Genomic DNA, 24968 nt, shown 5'->3' with positions numbered 1-24968 from the left:
TACATGAAGTCAGAAAAAACAACATATGAATCAAAATTAACATGTATTTCTACTAATGTTATACAAAAGTGACCACAAAAGATTTAGAAGTGAGGTGTTTCTGGAGATTTACGATTATGCTGTAAATCACTTTCACAAATCAGCCCCTAAATATGGTCTCCCATTATTGTATCCAGTAATTCATATGTTGTTTTTCTGACTTAATGAGAACGAAAATGTGCAAATTCACCTGAGGTAAATTTCAAAATATCACTGTCCTGGTCACAAAAGCAAAGTCTGAAGGGAATAATCGCCATTTCCTATACTTCTTAGGCATAGGCAATTAGGGCATAACACTTACTACCCTATTATTCTACTAGACAAGTAAAAATTTGTTACACTGTGTTATGAAATGCCAATGTTTTTTGAGTGCAGAATTGCTTTGGTAACCCACAGTCATTGGAAAATGAATGAACTACCATAAGCTAGCAGAGAATATTTGGACTGATATTTCTTGTTAACCTATTCTTGAATTTGACATTTCCTCTTCAAATCATGATTTTCTTTTTTTCACACTGTGTTATATGTTTTGGGGCCTGATATACTTCAACAACGTTGTAGAGATGGTCAATCAGGGATCAGGTACAACATTTTTTTTTAACAAGATATCTCAATTCAAAATGTGGTCGGTGAAATTATTGGACAAACCATAAAAGTTTGGCATAAAAGTTTTGGATTTTGTTTTTTTATTTTGGTATTGTGCCTAAGCAATTATTTTGGCATCATAATTGAACATTTTCAAACAATACCCAGCGCTACAGACATGAAGTCTCCCACTGAATGTCTTTCAGATGTTTTTGGTTTATACTGATGATGCTTAATACTGTTCATAACATCTCATTCTCTTCTACTGCTTATTTCATGACAATGGAAAATCAGTTTTTTTTTCCTGTTATATCAGGACTCAATGTCTTTTTTACCAAGTGATGAAAACATGTTGCAGATTGTTTCTCTTCATTTTTCTAAATTGCCTGTATGCGATGACAAAGGTTGACTGTTACCTGTCAAAATATGTCATCTTTTCATGTCTTTTCTTGCCTCATTTAGTGAAAATTATTCATTTGTCTGAGTCACGATCAATACCTTTACCTTGTATAGGAATCTACCGTTAACTTTCTCTCACGTGTTATTACACATGTCCAACTTTAGCTTCACTACTCTTCTAAGAAACCTGCCATCCTGGTTTATTTTAGTGCCTCCATTTCCCCTATTATCTTTTAAGACCTCTTTAAACTTAAAGGATTGAGTTTGAACATCAATTAAGGTGTTATCTACACTTTTATCGACACTGATCACCTAGAATACTAAACATCCTTTATCTTCCTTTTTAAGAGAGTGATGAATTAGGGAAGCTAGCTTCCCTGACCTCAGCTTCAACTCATTTGTCATCCATCCATCCATGTGTGCAGGTTATCTACACATATCAAATGACACCTTTAAAACATGAGATATTTTATCTTCAACCGTATCCTATATCTCTAACACAGTCAACATTCTTGCATATACACAAATGCACTGAGGCAGTTATACTACTTTGAGTAATAAAAACTGATGATCCATCTATAAAGATACAATTTGCAGGTATTTATGTATGCTTTTAATTACTCTGAAGGACACTAGATTATGTGCACCATATGAGCTTTCTGTCCATTTTTTGTTTCGCTTTCTATTAGTGGAGTAATATTCTGAGTCGACCTTGCCACCAGAGGACTCAATTTACTGTAAACTGCAGATGAGCAGTTTGTTACGGAAGCAGGAAACAGATCGACTTTTAGATACACTCGGACATCAAATCAGAGCCAGAAATTAGTTCAAAACAGTCTTAGTAAAAAAAATAGTTTTTAAAATCTGTAAAGAACCCTGAGCACTCATGATATGAATGTGAAAAGTGTACTTTTGAATATAAGTAGTACAGAAATCATAACACACATTTCTGGAGACACGATCCCATATACTGTAACACACACACAGAAAATCTACAGCTGAACCCAAACTCTCTTTCTTTCTCACACACACACACACACACACACACACACACACGCATATTTTACCCTTTATTAACCGCGACTTAACATCAAGGGCGAGTATCATGTTTTTTTTTTTTAATCAACAGAATTTAAAAGGAAAACAATACATAAATAAATAAACAAATAAAAGAAGCCGATGAAAGTTTGATGCTAACAGCCTTTTGCTTTTTATTTGAATGAGAGAACAACCTCCGCTCCCGTCTGTCCCCTCTGGCTATATAGGAAAAAGTCAATATTTCAAGAGAGCAGAGATACTCATTAAATATTTCAAACAAAGGAAAGCTGACATCGCTGCCCTCTCTCTCTCTCTCTCTCTCTCTCTCTCTCTCTCTCTCTCTCTCTCTCTCTCTCTCGCTCTGTACCTTGCTTCATCTGCTCTTGGCAGCCTATTCTTCTACTTTTTTCACTCTATACTTAATACACATAAAGAGAAAAAAGGCAAATAGGAAACCAATACAGAGCTAATAGACCAACACTGGGCAGTGCAAGAGAAGATATTTATCCCGTGTTCTACTATTGTATCATACTTCCCAAAAAATTTTGTGTTTCTGCTTTACACATTTGTTACCTACTTTCTGCTGACTTGCCAGATATTACAGGGTGAGGGAAGGGTTAATGGGTTTTTACACTGAGGAAGGGTTGAGATGGAGGTTAATGGGTTTTAAGGTGTGGCAGAGGATCAGTGAATAGCCACCTTAACCGTAAAATTACCTCAGTAGTCGATACATCACCAGGCAATCAACAGACCCACCTTGAACCCACAGGAGCTGTTAGGTTAAATAAATGTCCACTTTGCTGCTCGCCGTTGTAAAGTGACACAAGAGCGAATGCAACCTCTGACCAGGTGGTGAAAAGCTATTACATGTATGCTGTTCTAGACTGTCTGCCTGTCTGTAATTGGGGGGGGGGGGGATCCTGTGGCACACAGGAAGTGATGTGTTTTAAATGTGCATCAGCAGGGGGAAGAGCTGGTTAATTAGTATGAGAGGCAATAGCCACCACGACTGAACAGACAATACAAAGAGTGACACCTACAGAAACTCTTTTTTAGATACACCTGTACAACCTAATGTAATCTAGTAAAAAAAAGAGCTCTGAATTTGAAGCTTATGAATACATAATATGCAATAAAGCAGATTTTGTTGACACTGTAAGAAAATACTTCTAGTTTCAGTTTATTATTGAGGTCATAGTGGGTGGTGATATTGCACCTGACTGCATTATATTGAAAGGTGTTTCCCATGTTTTGTCCACCTCATGAGCTGGGTGTGTAACAGAACACATAGATAACAACCATGTAAACCCTTGTTGGACCAGCCACTGCATGCAGAACACACCTTACCGCCAAGGTAAACTATAAGGGTTAATGTGTGTGTTCAGTGGTATGGTAATGGAAGGGTTACTGTGCAGGTTAAGGTGGGTTTGGGGTGGAGGGCTTATAAAGACCAGTGAGACCTGGGATTACAGGGCTGAATAGGTGAGATGACAGACACAATGCACACCTGTGAGCTTGAAAACACGTAAACTCCCGCTCACACACAAAACATACCGGTGATAACTGGGTATAAACAGAAAAGATACTCTGCGTGATAGTAACAAAGAACGAGAAGGAGCCAAAGTATATAAAAGAGAGAACAGATACTCAAAGCTTTATGAAAGCAGATGAATAGTCGGAAAGAGGATGAGGAAGAGAAAAGAGAGGGGTGTGAGAAAGGATGAGAGCGAGGCAGAGTGGCATGGGATAAGCCCCTGTCATTAGTTGTTGGATTTCTCTGAAAACCTGCAGAAAAGGCAGAAGTAAATGAGATTAGAGAACAAAAGTGGCAGAGTGCGGCAGGATGGAGGGTAGAGGGAGGAGTGAAAGGATGAGGCACACAATAACCGCATGTGTAAAAGATCCAAAGACTTATAATCTTCTGTATGTCCACTTGTTTCTTTATTCACCACTGATTTATTGTGTGTAAAAATTTGTGCGATTTACTGCTTGAGTGCAAGGTCCTGAGCCTCATATAAAAGCATAAAAAAATAAAAGTAAAAAAAAAAAACAGTTCACATTTTCAAATTAAAAACATAACTTCATTGTTATTATTTATCAACGCCTAAAGAAAAAGACAGACTCTGTTCAAAAGCAATAATAATTCCCTCTAAATCCCCCACTTCCACTGGTGGACCATCAGGAAATAAGACACACATTCACTCACACATGCAAACTCTTTCCCTTCCTGATTTATCTGAGATGAATCACCCACTGATCAAATCCAATTACAGATAAGAAAACCACGAAATGTTCTCGCTGGCACATTCTCCATCCAAAAAAACAAAGTCCACAAACACTTTGTCCAGCTACGCCATTATATTACTCAAGGGAATCACCCTAATGATAAACATAGATATGAAACGCCAAATAAAGCAGAGCTGACACACAAGTGCATTAGTGATTCCAACACAAACACCTCCAGTCTTTCAAAAAGGGTATTCCCCAGCTTTAAAAACACTTACAAGAACTGTAATCACTTCTTAACAACCATTGAAAAAATAAATACACCTGAAAACACGGCAAACACATTTCACTTCAGCATACCCCACAGTCAAACACACAACTTCCTACATCAGTTACTCATTAAATGAAAAAAACCTCTGATAAATACCTTCACTTGACAGATTTATGTGGTAATAAGGGCATACAATACAAAGACAGATGTTAGAGCAGAAGGTTTTGATAATAAATCAAATTCTCACCTTTTTCATCAGCAGCTTCCTCTGCTTGTGTCCCGTGTGAGTCCTCAGCTCCTGCGAGTCACTTTCCCCTCGGCAGGTGCCATCATGGTCAAATAGTCCACAGGAAAGGGCTGGAAAGGGCTATTCTCTAATCTTCTCTCTATCTCTCTTTCTTATACTCCCTCTCTGAGTCCTGTTGTGATTTGTATCAGCACGAGAAAAGCAGCATGTGTGTGAGCGTGTGAGTGTGTATGTGTGTGTGTGTGAGTGTGTGTGTGTGTGCATGCGCACACAACTCCAAAGGTCCTGGAATTCCTGAGTCCTGCGCTATAAGAGTGAGCGTGGCTGAGCTCCCTCTCTGTCTTTCTCTCTGCACTCCTTTTCTTTTTCCTCTCGATCCCGGCCGAGCAGAGAGGAGGGGAAGACAGTCAGGGGGTGGGACGGAGGACAGAAGCTTCTTTCAACCAACTCTTTCTCTGTCTCTTCTCCCATCCACTGTCCCTTTCCTTGTGTCTCTTTCTTTTTGCCTAACTTTTATGCCCTGTCTTTTGGTTTCCTCTGTGTGACAGATACTCTTTCACTGCTCAGCAAGGCGTGAAAGCAAAGCTCTCTCTGACACACACACACACACACATACACACACACACACACACACTCACACCCTCCTCTTTCTCCCAACGCCACTCCCTCTGCCTCAGTCCAGAGGTAAAGTCACTCCCTTGCTCTGTCACCCAGCCGCAGTGTCTTTCTCCTGCTATAATGATTCAACACGCTTCATCCTCAAAGATACAGCACTGTGAGAGTCCTTGTGTCTGTGCTTGTGTTTCTCTCAGTGACCCAGCAAATTTTTTTAACTAATCCAGTCATGAAGATAAAGATCAGGGTGAGACTAGGATGAGGGCGCACTTAACGCTCGGATTTAAGTTCCTTCACAAAGTTCACACATTCTTTAAAAATGTCAACTCATCCGTGCATTCGTTGTTCTGCACAGAAGATACAGTATTTGCAACATTGGATATGAAATCTCTTGCATTTTTTGTGCAGCTTGACATTTATACAAAACCTGCATCCTATTCTCTCTTATTCAAACAGCCGAGTTCAAGATTCAGTAATGCATAAGTAATAAATAAACCCTTGACAGTGATATCTCTGACCTTTTTACCTCAGCTTTGCAACTGTACAAAAAGAACAAGCAGCATTGGCTGCATGAACGACTGATGTAGCACAGATACATGATAAGGGATTTGGGGGAAGGTTGTGTTACTGTAATGTAACATGTGTCATGTCTAAATGAAGATTAAAAAGATGTGCTTTGTGTATGGAAAGTTGCTTCTCTGAATCCTGAATCTTCTGGGGAAACCTTTCCAATTGACCCAAATCTGTGTTCCAGTTCGGACGTCGTCTCAGTGAAGTTACAATTCACCTTAAAATGTAGATTTAACAGCCACACTTGGACTTTGTGGCATTGTGATGACGAGTTCAAGTCACAAATGCATCCTCTAATTACACAGTGGAGTTATTTTGCCATGATCCCTTGTAACTATTTTTGGAGGGTGACTCTAAACTGAGGACAGATTGTCTCACAATCAGCTGACGACATGCCCATGAGCATGGCACTTAATCCCTAACCTGTAAAGCTTCCATATTTGAAAACATGAATGTGTATGGAAACAAAAACATCCTTCCCTTAACTGGCAAAGGCTGATGATGGATAAAGAATAGAATAGATAAATAAGAAGCTCAATTTTAATACATGTTTGGACTATTTTAAAATTACGTCATTATGAGTTGACAGTATATTATCTGCATACCTGTTAATGATTTTTTTATATGACGTCCACACCCCAGAGCAGTGTTTATTTACATCACAGTAAATCCATGAGGGAACAGACGATAAGAGGCAAAAAGAGACCGACATGGAAGACAGACAGAGAGAAAGACCGAAATCAAAAGAGACAACCAGGGTGAAAACCTACACCTTATGGGACATACACTCACACAAAACATGGACTAATTTATTGTATTTATAATCAGGCCCCAGGCAGCAGGGCGCAGCGAAGTATCAGTGACACACACACATACACACACACGCACAAAACACACATTCATGTAGACACTGCCAATAGGGACATTCACACTTACACATGGAGATTCACACTCATGCGGGTACACACACACACACACATAAACACCTGCTGTAGGTACGTTCATGTAAGCACAAACACTCATTCACACAAAACACACATACACACACACACACACATAAACACAGTGTGTGCCGTCTGTCTGGCGTCTAGCTGGCACCATTCAGACGGCCATCTCTAGAGGCTGTGGATGTAGCCAATCACAACTGCCAGTCAGCAGCTTTCATTATCACACACATATACACACACACACACACACACAGTGGGTCCTAAAGAGACTCCAGACTGGGAGAAGTGTGTAAGTGTGTGCATGTGATTAGATCAGAATGAGATAATACGCAACTATAATCACAGGAAACAGAAAAATGAAACAATTCAGTGATATAATGGTATCAACAGATGTGCACACTGTTAGCTGCTATTAATTGTCTTTCTGCTGTAATCATTCTTCATCCAGCTGTGCTGACTGGGCCAGAAGGAGAAGCTGCATTATCATCTGACAAAGACAGTTCAACCAGCCTTTCTACTTTCCGTGTTACTATTGTTTTTGTGCAGCATGTAGACGCAGCTGCTGCAACTGCAGCAACCTGAGTTATTTCTACATTCAGTTTTCATCCATCTGCTGTTCTCTCTCCTTCCATTTCCTATAAAAGATATGTTTTATTTATAAGGATTATTATTTTTTGTGTTTTTATTATATTTTGCTATTTGATTTGATATGAAAAATAATATTACCAAAATTCCAATAAAAAATTGATTTTAAATAACAGATTTGTTGTTACAAACCTTATACAAAATCATGCATAATTACTAGCGGCCAGTTTCCAGGGAACAGTGTTATAGACTACTGCCCAGGCATCCACTGGCCTCCACTCATTTCAATTTACTATGTACATATAAAATGACTCCACCATCACAATGACAATGTCTGTTTATTTTAAAGTTACAATATTTTTGCAGATCTTTCTGATAAATTTGTATTTACATATGCATCATATATACATATACTGTTTATATATACATGCCAACATGATGTTCACTGTGATGGATTACCAATGTGAGATGAGTGTTTAGTCTGTTCAAGGTGTTTTTTATAGTATGCTGATATCAATGGAAACAAATGGCTGTCTAGAAAACATATTCATAGAAGGTCAGCGGGAATGTCAAGTATGTGACTGGTAGTCAGTGGGCTAAAACATGCTATTGTTGTCAAGGTAACTGTAACACTTTTATAAGCTTATCAGTGATATAGTCAGTACTACTCAACAGTAAGGCCACATTTCACATTTGTTACATCTCAGTGGAATGAACCTTTTTCTACTTTACTCACAAAACTTAACTTGTTGGAAGTTATTTGTCCCATCAGCTCCTCATTAATTCCAACAAATGTTTAGTCTGATTGTGGTTGAAAAACAGTCCCATCTTCCTTGTTGCCTCTGGCCTTGAAAACGACTTTACCACAAAATACAACCTGCTGAAACACCAGATAGTGTGAAGGCCAGTGCAGGGTGAAAATCTTGGCAATGGTCTCAATTGTTAATAGAAAATTATATCAATAATATCACCAATTTATAATATTATAAGAAGCATCAATAATCCGTCCACCTGTTCCTGTGCTGAGGCTGTCTACCACCGTGGTTTACATCCTCTCGGAGGGTTTATTGTTTGTTTAATTCCTTCCTTCCGTCCTTCCGTTCTTCTTTCTCTTATTTCTTAAGCATGTGTATACTTCCAAGCACTTGCTTGCATGTGTGTGACTGAGTTATACAACATAAACTGACATCCGATACCAGACACAAAGGCTGATAAGCCTGTAAGACATTCTCTGATGTCACAAACCGGACATAAGTGCAGAAAAATGTCACGCCGTGCTGACAACATCAACACCTCCACAAATGAGCCGACACATATTTTCCATCGCAACAGAAACACACACACACAAACACACATATACATGCACACAGTGCCCACACACCCATCTTTTCCCTCTAGTAGCTTGTGAGTACTTCAATCATTTGTTTTTGCTGGTGCCTTTTGAAATTTTGTGGCTTATCATTTATTTATCAGTTATTGATTTGCTACTCCTGCTATACCAGAACACAAACGTCCTTTCCCTCACTTTTTCATTACACAGAAATAGTGAAGAATGTGCAAGGCGAAGCATATTTTCTTGTCTCTTTGTGTTTCTCTGCCACGCACACACACACACACGCACGCACTTGATCCTGTTGCCTGTCTTCTGTCACAGCTAACCTTTACTCAGAAGATGCCTGTGGTTTTCCTTTCAATTCCCTCTACCTTTATCTAAAATTGCCCACCTCCCCTTTAAATCCCTTCATCATTCACCCCATCCACCCAGCCAATCCCAGCCTTCTCTCATCCAACTCTTCATCGCCCCACCCTTCTTTTGTCCCCTCCCTCTCTCTTCTCCATCCACCGCTCCATCCTTAATCATTGTGTTTCATATTCTGACTTCATTTGCCCCCTTCATGCCTCTTTTCCCTCCTTCACTACCTCTCTAATCCCCCATTTCTCTCACTCCTCGCCTCTAAAAACTCTTTGTTTCATTTATCCTCTCCTCCATCTATTCCTATTTCCCTCAATTTTTCCACCCATACACCCCTCCATGCCAGTCTTGTTTTTTTCCTCCACACACTTCCCTCATTTGCACCTTTTCCCTCCATTTTTCTCCCACCGTTTCACTTACTCCCCACCAAACATTGCCCCTGCACCCCCTCCTTCCTTCCCTCCCTTCCTCTAACCTTCCGTCTCTATTCTCTGTTTGTTCAAGGCCTCTTTTAACGAAGCCAACCTCCTCCCAGGTCTCAACAGGCTATTGTCAATACTGACGTCTGGCCTCTCACACACACACAAACACGCACACGGACACTTGTGCATGAGCACGAACACACAAACCCACAGACTTATGAATATGCACCCGAAAGTACACACCGCTCTCTATAAAGGTCTCAGCCTCTTCTGTCCTTTGTCCTGTGACCTCTAATCGTTTAGTTTAGGCTTTATCACTCCCTCACACACACACAAACACACACACAGGATGAGTACCAAGTTCACCAGGTCTCCACCACTGAGCTCTTTTCAGGCCTGTATTCACTGATTTAGATCGACAGGATATTGTAATGCAGAGAAAAGAGCCACATTGATAACAGGCAATTTATAGGCGATAGGAAATTTGCATTTAAATAACCACCTTAAAATCACTACAATTAAGTCACAACACTCATGTCAAGGTATTAACTGTTATTGAAACAGTAATACTAGTTTGAATCTGAGCAAGTTTGACACAGACTGTCTCTGAATTCACAACCACTGGCAGAGCCTGATATACACAACATGCAACGAACATGAACACATATTGAAAAAAGCATTCAATAACTCTTGAATATTTTATATACATGCTAATACATAAAGCAGCTGGGGAGGTGGAGGGAATTAAAAATATGCAGAAAGCAGGCAGCGATGTAGCAGCAAGGACGCTGTGCTCAGTGTTGGATCACGACAACAGAAATGGAGCCAAAGAGTTCATATCAACATGTGCTCCAGATTAAACAACAAAATACATGATGTGTAACTGCCCTCCAGAATGACACATAAGCATTTTCTGAAGTTACGATGTTGGCACCATGACATAACTCGTCAGTGCCTTTCAAAACCATCACAAATTACAGCTATGGCTAAAGTTTGGTTAGGTTTGGGCTAACCAAAGGTTTAGGCAAAAACGACTTAGGGATAAAGAAAGCTCTTGGTTTGGACTTGGGTTTTCTTTGGGTGCTAGAGGGCCCTGTCAGTTGGACACGAGGCACTTGTCATTTTTTGACATTTGCTGAAACAACTGGTGATCAGTTTCTTGGGAGGACAGCTTTGGAAATCTGCCTTCGACAATCTGGTTTAACAGGAGGTTGTTGTGCCTTTCAACAATATATTTACATTATTTAACACATTCACTTTAAAACCAAAGTCTCTTATTTTCACCTCTTGTATATGGAAGAACAGTATCTCTTGATGATGCATCATTTCAATCATTTTCATAATTGCGGTATATTGATATGAAGCTGTTTTTAAGCAGTTTACAAGTTGTAACTAGGGGATTTATTAATGTTTAATGGCTCCTTTAATAATGACTTACTCCACTTGCTAATAATCCATCACGTTTGAATAGAATGAATAGATTTATTGTGTAATGTGAATGTGTGTTGGAGAGGTTGTCCTAATGAATTAAAAGGATGAAACAAGTAATTATAGGTGGATGCACACTAGCTAGAAAGATCTTTTCATAACCTGGCAATCCAAAAGTTGTTCATATTGGTATTAAAAAGTAAAACAGTTAGTAAGAAAAAAGCATATAAATGTATTTAAAAAGAGAAAACATTCCAAATTGGCAAAATAACAATTTAATGCTATTTTCTTCAACCCTGCAGAAACTTTCATTGGAGATTTTACACACATGAGAGACAATAATGACGAGACAGGACCAAGTGCAATTTAATCATGGAGTGACTCCATGTGACCGTGGTCCGTTGCTTATTTGTTGTCTAAATACAAGTTCATCCCTCTGTACTATTCTCTCTTTCTCTCAACTCGTCCTCCCAGAGCAGCACTCCTGCTCATATAAATATTTCACATCCCAAAACTTAAAAAGGCCTGTTACTTTACACTTCAAAGACCCCGGTGTATGCATCACTCCCTCATACACACGCGCCTGCACACACACCAAATACAAACACACACACACACGCAACCATGTACATATAAACTACACATTTACAGTAACACCAAGTTCATACGCACACACATTTACAAGTATATAAAGAAATACAACACATCCCCACACACAAATTGCAGACTTGAACACACACACACACACACACACACACACACGCAGACGCTGCTGTGCACTGCAGGCCCTGGACTGACCAGGGAGGTGTGCAGGCAGATACACACACCTCATTAATGATTTATGTCATGAGGATGAGAAGAGCTGATAGATTCTGCTCTCTAAAACACTCCTATAGCTTCCTGCTTGACCAAAACACAGATACTGCTGAGGGCCTCATGGTTATTCATGGAAATATCAAAAGAAAGCCAGCGTATCACCTAAAAATCAACCATCCAGTATCTTTTCACAAAACTCTCTCCTACTACTCTCCCAGTTTGGACCAAACAAAAGCATAATAGAGATCTTGGGGAGCTGTTTAAGTCGAGACTTTTATTTGCCATACTAGTTTCATATTGGAATACTGCATTAGTCAGAAAACCCAAAGTGCAGATTATATTTAGAACTCTGGGAACTGAGTGTCATTTTGCACAGGAGGCCAAATAGTCCGGAAAGAATTCATTTTCTTCAGTGCCTCTCCTATAATTATCCAAAATGATTCAACACCGAAAAAAGCACCCATCACATCGGCAGACACTGGACAAGAAACACTCTCGCTCTTTCTTTCTCTGATTGACCATCAATTATTATTTCAGAGATTTTAAGGCTGTTATTATACTCTATTATATGACCTCAAAGTCAAAGCTTGTTTATTTTGGGTTACGACATATTGGTCACAACTGTTTCCTCACTTTTGAAATGCTACAGGACAGATAGACGCGCTCTATTGAGGAATTTAGATGTTGTTTCCAGAGCTGTGGACTTGCTTTCAAATCATACAGACAAGTCACAAAAATGAGGACTCGAGACTTTAGGTAGATGTGACTGCTGAGTGACTTTGAGACTTGAGTCTCTAAAGACTCGACCTGAGACTTGAGAGCAAAAACATGCAGCTGAAATACGTGCGACTGACTTGCAATTTCATTGTGAAGAACTGTGACTTCCTCGCCATCAAGGACTTGTGAGCTGTCTCTTGGATGTAAAAACAGCTCTGCTATCTTATTTTTATTACTGTTAAAGTCATACATTCATTTTCAAATACTTTCAAGGCCTTAATTTGTTTCTTTTTTGGCCAGGAGAGGACAATTTCAAGGCCAGCATGAATCCAGTCTGCCTTACTTTGTACCCCACTCTCCCGTGGCCCGTAAATGCATACAGAAAAATGCGCTCTGTTGTGTGTGATTCAGTGTGTGTGTGTGTGTGTGTGTGTGTGTGTGTGCTCACATCAAACAGGTGCAGTTGCAGTGTCTAATAACAGTCTAGCAGCCGTCAGTCAGAGTCTTTGTAGGCAGATAGAATGAAGCAGAACTCAGTGGTGTGTTAGACCCATCAAAGCCGTCACACACTGAACCTAAAATCATTTTACTGCTCTGGAGAGCACACAGCTGCGTCGATTGGAAAACCACCTGACCTCATTGAGTGTGCGTGCTTGTGTATGTGTGTGTGTGTGTGTGTGTGTGTGTGTGTGTGTGTGTGTGTGTGTGTGTGTGTGTGTGTGTTTACAGGCCTCAGTATGAATGACAGGTGGCAACCGGAAAGTAAATCTGTGCATAGACTTGGAAATAGTGACTTTTTGAAAGTGTGAGTCGCGTGGTTAGACTGCATGCTTGTGTGTGATGTCGATGTCCTGTGTGCGTGTGTGTCGCTGCTGTCCTGCAGTCTGTGTAATTGCCTGGCTGGGAAACCCTTGACATTCTGACATTTGAGCCCATGGCAATCTCTCTCTCTCCCTCTCTCTCTCTCTCTCTCTCTCTCTCTCTCTCTCTCTCTCTCTCTCTCTCTTTCTCTCTCTCTCTCTCTGAGATGGGAAATAGTGATCCATGAAAAAAAGACAAAGAAAGTGAGTGAGAGAGAGAAAGAAAGACTGAGAAAGATGAAAATGAAAGGATGTGAAGGAGAGAAAGAGGAGGACAAAGTGTTCCCTGTGCTTCGCTGTGAATCCTAGAACAGTTCTGGGCGATTCTCCCAGGACTGGGGGTCAACCAAGTACCAGAACCGAGAGCCAGTGATCCACAGTGCAAGACTGGACGACAATGAAACATAACGGAAAATACAAACCAAAAGAGCACATTAGGTCTAAAGAGCCAGAGCTTTTTTCGTTGTTTGTTTTGGCAACTCAGCTACCTTGACCAAACAGTTCAAGGAACTTAGGAGCCACAAGTAAAGGCAGACAGATGACAAATTAATGGAAAAACTTAAATAAATGAAACACAGGTAAAGTTCCTAAATGTCTCAAATGTTCCTGCAGTTGAAATGGATTACTCTTGGAAACATGTAGGAAAAATATAGTTGGCGCAAAAAAATCATGTTCTCAGATTTCATCACAAGCGCCAGCAGCAACTTATTTTTCTCATTTCTCAGTATCTCTCTTTCTTGACGTCCGAACCTCCCCTTTAAGGGAGGACAGGAATCCACAAGTGTCTGAAGGTAAACAAACTAGGATGATCATCCTTCACTCCCTGCCATCGCTCACTGCTCAGGGCCCCTCTAATTAGATAAACTGCCTGTCCAAACAGTGTAATCAGAAGCTACTGTATCTAAATTTCACCCTTCCCCTGTCCTCAGCTCCTCTCAACTTGGATCATCGTTCATCTTCATTTGCCCGCTCTTAAGTTTCCTCCTCCTCAGCTCGTCCTCTAGCCCATCATCCTCCCATCAACTGTCCTCGTCATCATACGTCATTATCATCCTGTTATCATCACCAATCAGATAAAAAGGGAAAAAAAGGTTAAAAAAAAGGAGGAGAATGGCAATTAGCAGCACATTTTTAAATCCCTCGTCATTATCGTCCATTAGCAGAGTTTATGAGTTGATACCCCAGGAATGATAATTCAAATCCACTGACAGCTATAAATGCTATGCAACCCTGTTCATAATCTAATTGAACCTAAATATCAACTTTTTTTTTTTTGTAGTATTGATCTTTCAAAGTTGCATCAGCTTTTAACTTGGCTTGGCAGGCCATGACCTGCATGTTCCTTCCCTCCCTTAATGATTTCCACTATCTCTTCCAGCTCTGGCAGACTGGATGGCTCGGCTCTTACGATTGCTGTACAATTCTTTATCTTCTCCACTCCCTCTCTCCCTCGTCCATCCATCACTGTCACTGCATGTCTTCTTCCTTCTTCTACTTAGTCTTTGCCTTCCTCAGTCTGTCTCCTTCGATATCAGTCTCTCACCTCAACCTGTCCCTCTGGTTTTATGCCTCCTTGATATGGAACCTGTCAGGGTGTATTTTAGACAAGGAAATTCAAGTATACAGTTTTTTTTTGTTGTTGTCGAGTGCTGTAACAGAACACTGTTGGAGACTGTCAATGAAAATATAAGGAGGTAACTCAAACAAAGAAAAAAAAACCCCCAAAACCACAGTAAACACTTGACTTACAGAGTTGGGAATGCCGAATCAACGGGTTGTTCAAGCAGACTCGCCATAAACATGATAAACAGTCTGTCCTTCTTTGTTCCAATTTTCTCTTCAGACCGTCTTGTGCGCCTTTTTTCTTGCCTTTCCCTTCCTGTAAAATATTTTTTCAATTGCGTATCTGATTTGATTAGACACTAAATTCTTTCAAAACTGAGTATTTCCATTTGAACATTGCTTTTGTTTTGAAACTGTAAATGAGCAAAAGATGTAGGAAATGAGCTGCTTGTGTCTGTCAAAGCAGTGCAGACAAAATATATCTGGTACATTGTGTTAGATTTTAAAACTTTATCAGTCTAAGAGTGAGAATTGTGTAATGACGTAACCGGTGCCAAGTAGGACACTGATCTGATAGTGCAACATGATCCTGAAGTCTTTCACTGAAGTCGTTGCTCTTTTTCTCAGCCCTTTACTTTTCATCCATTTCATTTCCCTCCCCCACACAAGCTTCTCTCTTTTCCCATAATCTTGAATTGCTCATCTTCGACCGATTTCCAATTAAATATTTCCTTAATTTCGTCCAGAAATGAAATCAAAAGACATGTCATGGAAAACAGGAAACTTGATACAAAGTGAAAGGAAAAGAGAAACAAATCCAGTCTTTTGCTTGGGTCAGTTCCTGAGTCTGCTCTAAGTTTTTGCATCACTCAGTAAACTGTAGCAGCTGCCATCAAGAGCGTCCAAATTTCAGATTGACTCTTTGGTATTACTGCGTCACATTTAAGACATCTAAGTTCTTTTTTTTTCATTTTTATTAAAATCATCACTGCCACAATACAAATGTTCTTGTGATCTAACTTTCACTTTAAATCTTTACCAGGACACATCTTTGGGAAGGGTAATATAATGTCAACCAGCTACAGGTATTTTGTTACTAGGCAACACTGCGCAGAGACATGAAGTCTACCACAGTGACCTTCTAGATAAAAACTACCAACACTAAAACTATGACCTGTTTAAATGGGAAGTGACCTTGTTCTCTCAGTGTAATGACGACTGGAGATAGCATTGTGTTTTATGATTAAACCAGGATATCCTTGCTAATACACACACACACACAAATACTCTCACACACACAAACATGCAAAACTTTACCTACACAGGAACATGCAGTGAAAATAAAATAGCATTTGCTGTGAAAGATCCATCTAAAAAAAATCACAGCTATGCCAAACTTTCAGTGTCTGAGAATTTCTGTAATTTTGTGAAACTGAGAATCTGACATTTACACCCACTTCATGCAGTGATTGGCCAGGCATGAAAAGAAAAGGAGGACTTTTCTCTCTTGCTCTCTTTTTTCTATTCTTTATGCAACTATTTCTGTCACTGTTCATGCATCAACCAAGTGCAAAACAATGAATGTCTTCCAGGAAAGACTGTTTGAAAATGTGCTCTGTTCTCCTCATAGGCTATATCACATCTCCCCCCTCTCTCTCTCTCTATAACATTCGGCCTTTCAGAACAATTATAAACACATTTGATTCCCGACAAGGTTGAACAAAACATTGTACAAACTAGTTCTTTTCAAATATAACTTGTCCCTTAGTTTAAATTTGACCACTGGACCGTGGACCCCAAACAGCCAATGTATCAACTGTAGATGTTGGCTTTAAGCGAGCTAGCAACATATGCACCAACCGTGTATGTGGGAGTGCCTGTGTGTGTGTGTGTGTGTGTGAACTCATGTTCTTTCTGTTATTTCCCTCCAGTTTTTTTTGTCTCTGAACATTCATAAAGCCCCGGGATAAGCATGGATTTTTCGCTCAAGTTGAAACATACACACCGTAATGTGTTCACACTGAACACAAAGTTAGTGGTAAGATACAAACACAGATTTGCCCCCAGGGATGCAAATCAAAAATGTTTCAACTTGAGTGTAGAATTTGTGGTTAATATGTTTGACATTACAGTATAATTTGTGTGTGTGTGTGTGTTTAGGTAGCTACAGCTACAGACACCAGTGCATTTTTTTTATCAGCTGTATATGAAAAGGCTGAACTCCAAATAGGCTGAAATTTCTCCAAATAAACAAGAAAGAAAATTGGCTTTATATTCACTGTGGAGACACTTTTACAAACACCATCTGGAAAAGGGATTCCCCAGCAGCTAATGCAGAGCTCTAAGAGGTTAGTTTGTAAAGACGGGATCACATGTATGTGCTTACTTTCCTTTATTGAATAATGACAGCAGACATGTTTTCAACTAAAACAATTAACTAATTAAGATCTGGACAATAAACTAACAAGTACAGATGTGTGATGGTTCAGAGAAATGTAAGGAGCTATAAATGGCAGAGAATTTTAAGAGAGGATGAGTTTGTTAGTGTAGATGTGTCAGGCACTTCTTTCAGGCTGGTATCCATGTTAAACATCTGAATGTAGCGTGAGGTCTGCTCTAAAATCTCAGGAAGGTCTGAATGCGGTACAGGTTTGAAATACTGTATAAATTGTATAAGTCAGAAACCCATCTTATTTATCAAAATTAATTTAAAAGTTGTAAATATAATTAATTACAACATTGTTCTTTAAATGTGCTGTGATTCCATGTATTTTTAGGACACAAAAAGGCTTTCATACAGAACTATTTTCTCTGTATTTGCTTATTTGGAGAAGATGGATTTGAAATATGTAACAATCACGGCTCTTATAGTCTTGTTTTGCCCTTTTTACAGTTACTGTACATTTTAGCACAGGTTCTCAAAAGCTTTAGCGGTAGTAGCTTTCTTAGGCTACACCACAAGATTCACTCGTTGTTGCAGGCGTGTCAGCTCTCGTTAGCAAACGTTATCTAAATAAGCAACCAACACTTTCTCCTTTGTGCCAAGCAGCACTTCGTTTTTGTTTGTATGTGTAATCTTGGAATCAAGTGACACACAAAAGAGGAATTCCAGATATCACAACAATGATTTCGACAGATATGTATCCATACCTGATAAAGAGTAAACAGCCTGATCCAACACTGCTTCACTTTCAACAAATAAGACTGGAGCTTCAATTTGCATTAAATTAAAAATGTTCAACTTTCGACCGCTCTCCCATTTTTCATGTCAATTGTCTCTCCTGCATCGCCCGCCATCCCACAATGCTTTGAGAGGCAATTGACTCATGTCCCATGTGTCACACCATGTTCGGTGGGTCTTCACCTTATAGGGCTAAATCGCTATGGTTAAGAAATTCAGCTAAATGACTGAAAAATAAAATGTAGACAAGCGATTATATACAGAATGTAATTCTACGTCTGCCCATTTTTCGTACACATTTCCAAAATCTTATCAGGAAGCGCTGCTGAAATATTACTTCCTGTGTGAGGCCTTCCTGACCTTTTTAGGGGCAAAGTGTCCAAATTTTCCTGCATATGTGTGTGTGCATGTATACAAGCACTGCATGCACCCTGCCTCACTCACACCACTCACACGTGCACTTGGCTGTTATGACACGACGGACAGATAAGCCTGGCGCTCACAGACCAAATACACTCACACCGTGCCGTGGGAAACAAGCACAAAGTGTGTGTGTGTCTGTGTGACTGTGTGTGTGTTGTGTGAGGGTCAAATTCCAAGCCTATGCTCCTCCATTTTCCACCGTCCAACAAAATTGTCTTTGTGTGTGTGTGTGTGTGTGTGTGTGTGTGTGTGTGTGTGTATTTATTATATATCCTCATATAAATTCCATCTCTTTGTTTCTTCACACACCACCTCTTTTTACAATGTGTCAATTTACTTTAATACATGGACACAAACATGCTCATGGATGTGTGTGAGTGTACGCATGCGTGTGCGTGTGTGTGTGTGTTTCCAGTGTTACCCAAGGACACTTAAACGCTGATAAGTGGAACGACACAACAGCCCCACACCTAGAAACCTTGAGAGCAGTCAGCCGAAGTGTCTCACACACTAACAGATAAACACTCTCTCTCTCTCACACACACACACACACACACACACACACACACACACACACACACACAAATACACAAGGAAATAGACACTTATGGTTATAAAATGGTCTCTGGCATGAAATGGAAGACAAATGAACAATATTTGAAGCACACAAGATGGGACAGCAGCATATATATGATACACACACACACATATAGTGATTAGTCGCTAACACTGACTTAATACACACAATAAAGTGCCTGAACACACACACACACACACGCACACACAAAAGGTTGCACTCTGCTCTACCCTATTTTTTTCTATTTCTCCAGTATTTTCCATCTGATTCTCTTTTTCATCCCCCATTTTTATATTCACTCCCTCCCTCCTCCTCTTATTTTCTGTCCTGTCCTTGACTTTCATCGGTCTGTCTTTGTTTGTGTCTGTCTTTTCTTGTATCACTTTCCCCTTCATTCTCTCTCTCTCTCTCTCTCTCTCTCTCTCTCTCCTGTCCTGCCCTTGGCTCTCACCGCTCACTCTCTGTTCTGTCTGTTCCTGTTATCATCCGTGGCTCTTTTATATCTGACTGCCTTCTTTACTTTATCTCCATAGACAACAGCTATGCACACTGAGAGTGCTCTGTATGCTGATTTCTTTTACAGGTAAGGGATTGTATTCGTAAGTGTGTTAGTGCACATGTGTAGGTCCCTAAAAAAAGAGGAGGAAGCAAGAATGTGAGAAGAGACCACAGAAGGTTCAAAGTAGGAAAAAAGAGGGAGACAAGGGAGACATTCACCAAAACCATTTAAACTGAAATATTGGACTTAAAGATAAAAGTAAAATCCCTTTATTGTTACTCATACTTGCAAATTTAAGAATAAAAGCTATTTATCAACTTTATTTGACATACTCCAATATTTCAGAGAGGTCTGGCCCGGTCTCTTATGTTGCTTTAGAGTAGCCTGTTAGGGCCTTATATAACTGCAGTACAGAGACAAAAGAGAGTATAGACGCCTGAAGTGTTTCAGATTTACTATTCAGTTTAACTGGTCATGATGGAAAGTGCATTTTCTGCAGCAAAATGTTTAGTTTAGAATCGGGTAGTTTAATGCTTACCAATTGCAGCTGCTGCTTTCTTTTAAACTCTTATCTCCAAACACACTTTCCACACGATGTTAAACCACTTTGTGAAAAAGGCAAGAATAAAGCTGGTATTGATTTTGTTTGCAACCGTTGGATTTTTTTTGTCTGCACTTGTGAATGTGGTAATAGATTCATTTAATTGTATGTTTTCTTTGATGTACCACCTTTAAACTGCTCCAGGTTGGTTCTCTTTTTGTTTCCATTTCGGCCACTTTCCTATAATTTCATTTCTAACTTTTTACATTATTTTTTATTCTCTGAATATTATTTCACCGAGAAATGTAATGATTTCTTTAAAATATTGGACAATGGGGTAGGTTGAATACTGAATATCTGGCAATTTCTCTCTGAGCATACACCTTGAGATCCTTTGAGAGTTGCTCTTAAAGGTTACTCTTACATTTTGAATAGGATTTAGTTGCAAGATAAATGTCTTATTCTCACTTTTAGCAAAGAAAAAATGTTCCTAAATTAGCTCTTTAAAGCATTTTTATGTGTTTGTTTTAAATCGATATATTTTAAAAGAGGGAAAGGAACAGTATGTTGGGAAAAAGAAGGAAAGAACTGGCAAAAATTTTAGGAAGGTAGCAGAGGAAAGAATAAGGGAGATGAGCAAGGGGAGAAAGGGTGGAGCGATGAGAAAATTATGTTGTTTTGTTGGAGGGTGCAGGAAGATGTTCACAAAGGATTGAGGACACAGGGAAGGAAAGACAAAATATGGAAAAGAAGCTAAGAAAGACAGAAGGAGTGATGTGTGTTATGTATAGCATCTCTCAATGGGATGCATACATGTACATCCCAGGCTATAAGTAAATGATGAATAGATGTGAGTAAAAGTAGTAAAACAAAAAAACACAAAGGTGGGAAATGAGGGAGCAGCTGGATTGGGGGATTGAATGGGAGTGCTGCCGGGAGAGGAGGGGATGGAGAGATAGAGAGCTGGAGGGAGAGGAGGAAGGTGAATGCTGGGTGGGAGGGAAGGGATAGAGGAAAAGGTAGGATGAATGGGGTTTCATGGAGGATGGGAGAATGTGTGCAAAGGGGATAAGAAAGTGACCTAAAGGGGAAAGAACGGGTGCCAGAAGGATCGGATGAGAGATTGAGATTGTTTTAGAGCGACAGAAGATAATAGAGGTACTGGGAGTAGATATCACCATTGTTGAAGACTGTGAACTTGTGCCAGATATGATTAAAGACTCGGCCAAAAAACCCTTAAGGATCGGTAAAACCCCTTGCTGAAGTCTGTGTGCTAAAGGGATAAGTGGGTGGGTTGGTAGGATCAGGAGAGAAAGAGAGGAGAGAAGAGGAGGAGGGAGAGGGCTGAGGAAGACGAGGAGGAAGGTGAGGATCCCCTTAGGAGGCTAAATAGGCTTATGTAAGTCCCCTCCAGAGACAGACGAGAGTCATGGCCATTTACTTCTGTTTAAATGCACACAAACACACACACACACACACACACACACAGAACCAGTGACGTGCTGGCCAGTCTCCCAGACATCTCCCCTGAGTGTATGTACACACACACACTGGCACACTTAGACAAAGGCTTGGATCTCCAGACACACTTTCCGTAAACACAAACAGAAACTGTGATACAGAGAGACAGTGGAGAGCTAGAATATATGGCAAGATAATGCTAAAACAAGCAGATAAACTGGACGAGGTTAACCCCAAACCTCAAGATTTTACATTCAGAAATAGGCTTTCTTTCAGTTTGGACAAGGATTTATATGCTGTATATGATAACTGGCTAAAGATAAAATCCGAAGGTCAGAGAAGAGGAAAAGGAAACCACAGTAAAACAGAATTTCTCTTAAACACACACAAATAAACTTACTTACACTGAGCAGATAGAAGATTGAGACATTTGTAAGGTTAACAGCTCAGTTGTTTAGGAAAAGCTGTCTAAGTACAATGTTTATCAGTGACATTTTTTTTTTTATTAGAAATACAGTATGATTTAAATTACTGGAGTACTTAATGTTTACAGTATGTTTGCATTAAGTCTGAATGTAAAAAAAAGTTTGTAAAAAATTACTCACAAAGCTAAATTGAATTTTCCCAGTTTCAAGATTTATTTTCCTGTGTTGTCTGTTTTAACTGTTTCCTTTGTCAAATCCTCACAAATCATCCTACGTCATTTCCTCACCAGTGAACCGCAGGTGAAAGGTGATACGGAGCTCCTGTAAGAGTTAATCCTGTTGTAAATTGACACACCTGCAAGAGCATTAGAGAGGGATGATAGAGAAAAAACACAAAACAGAGATGAGCAGGTGCAGCCATGAGAACATGTTTTAATGATGGGTGTTGAAACTGGGAAAATCCCACAAATTATCACCAAACTGTGGCATTTGAATCTATATAAGTTTTCTTGTGTGCATTTCTAAAGTAGGAGCCACCACCACAACTGAGCGCTGAGCCCAGTGTTGAAGTGGCTTCAGATGAGTCAATTGTTATGGCTGCTACATCTTTACTTCAAAGTGACAGACAAGAATTCTCTTGAAATAAGAAGTCAAAGCATATTTTTTTTCTTCCAGACATGAGACATGAGCCACAACGTTGCACTGGGTGACACTGGGTCCTTCATCATGAAGAGTATGGGCTCAGTAGTTTGTCTAGAAATGGCTCCAAAGACTAATAAAGTAGTCTATTTATAGTGCTTAGTTAGCTTGTTATGCTACATATCACAATCTTGTGACTTTGTACTGAAGTTCTTTGAGAAATTTGCAATGTAGCACAAAGTCAAGAGTTCACTATATGTAGCACAACAAGCTAGCGAAGCTCTGTAAATGGAACTGCGTTCCCGTACATGAGCAGTGGTGTCTACCTTACACGGCACTACTCTCTGGAGACTGAAAATGTGATCACTGGTATAACTCTTTAAGCTGTTTAAAAAAATACCATAACCAAACTATTTGTTAGAAAGGAACATGTTAGCCAGTTCAACAGTGTGGCTCAATGACTTGTTTTTAATAGTTTTTGGACAACAATGGATGTACAGAGGGATACAATATATCAGGCTTTGGATACACACATAATATTTGTAAGTATATCAATTCATTGTTGGTTTGGCTCTGCATATTAGATTTGTTGACAACAAGAAAATATAGAAAATTGCCAGGCACATCCTTTAACATCAACATGTCACTGTAACATCTAATAGTTGATAACGTCATGTTAACATTCTCTCTCTAGACATGATAAACATGCTAATGTTACCATGTTAGCAAGCTAACCCTCACCCTAATGGAAGTTTAGATGACAACGGACAGCTAAGCCTGACAAGCTGAGTCTGAGATGTTTGAAAATCTAAGGATACATACAGCAGCATTCATCTGGATCAAACGCAGTAAGTCAGTCTGGCTGCCAATTTTCCCAGTGGCCAACTGCAGTACTGCAGCAACAACAACAAAATAAATTACCTAAAGCACAAAATTTACTTTCCCCATAGACTACATTATAAAAAAGACCTTTGTAAAACAACACACTTTTAATTGCAAACAAGAACAATTATCAACTTTTGTATTACTACTATTGTTATGTGAGGGAGTGATGTAAGAAATACTGCAGTGAAATGCGCTGTGCGGAGGCAGCGTACACAAAGGATAAGCAGCTGTCATTGAAAGAAACAACTACCATCATTAAGTCCGGTATCCAGTTCTCAAAATACATCCATGGGATAAATGTTACTCTAACAACAACAACCTCTCACACCATCCTCGGGCCAGACTTTTCACTTTTTGCCCTAAAACTGATAAGAATCTAAGAAAAGCAAAGTTGTTTCCTTTTCCACCCAAATTTGTTGACTGGAGTGTAATGACCATCACAGCCTCACAGGGCCGCTAGCGTGGTTGCAGAGTTTTAGTCTTGTTTGGTGACAATTCAAAAACCTAAACTTTGCTTGACATCTGGATGGAAAAACTGATCAAATGTGATTTGATTAAAAAAATATTTATTTAGTTATGTGGCAGCTTTACAGCAAAATATGCAAACCATTGACCGCTGTACAATAGCAAGATGAAGTTTCCATCACAGAGACGAGCAAACACCAACATCTTTTCCACATCAAATGCGCTTTTTCAAAACACACACACAGCCACATAAATGGCAGAGTTCCCACATCCCAAAAGCCAGAACAAGGAGTGAATGATGTCATTTTTTATGTATATATCCGAGAATGCTATTCATTAACTACTTAGATCTTAAGGTGGCCCAAGTGGATCATATGAGATCACTTTCAGCAATGGCCACTAATTCACTCACACTTTTTCTATTTATTCTTCCCTCTCTTCTTGTTTCTCACGCACACATAAACACAGTCCCTGTTTTTATCACCTCACAAGATGTGTAGATAAAAGGCAGATAGAAAGATAAATAAACTTGTGTTGTCATGTCATGTGCAGCAGTGAGCTCATCGTTTTATTGAACTCGACATGTGCAGCTGTCGTTGATGTCATCTGGTGATACACAATAGGACTGACAATGACAAACTAATCGACGCAGACCAAGTAACAGATGACAAAGTGACACAGAAGACCGAGTAACAGATGACAAAGTATCACCTAAATATAACAGGTGGTCCTGAGCTGCAAGACGTCATCATTTTAAACCTGTAATTTTGGACAGCACAGCCTTGTACTTGTGAAAATGAACAATTGTTTCCCGAAGCAACCACACAAGACAGACTCTTGTCAGTGTCATG

General features: G+C 39.6%; 1 protein-coding gene across 1 annotated transcript in view; it reads right to left on the bottom strand.

The window, feature by feature from the left end:
* sema3b (sema domain, immunoglobulin domain (Ig), short basic domain, secreted, (semaphorin) 3B) overlaps positions 1–5419 on the bottom strand; it is an 80712-nt gene extending 75293 nt beyond the window's left edge. The window contains exon 1 of the mRNA XM_042408171.1: positions 4806–5419. The gene's annotated coding sequence lies outside the window, so the exon portion shown is untranslated. The remainder of the gene's footprint in view (positions 1–4805) is intronic.
* Positions 5420–24968: the final 19549 nt, after the last annotated feature.

The sequence above is a fragment of the Thunnus maccoyii genome, chromosome 4 (assembly GCF_910596095.1).
Source record: "Thunnus maccoyii chromosome 4, fThuMac1.1, whole genome shotgun sequence".
NCBI classification, from domain to species: Eukaryota; Metazoa; Chordata; class Actinopteri; order Scombriformes; family Scombridae; genus Thunnus; species Thunnus maccoyii.
Note: the sequence above shows the minus strand (reverse complement) of the source record. Positions and strands in the feature narration are given on the sequence as shown.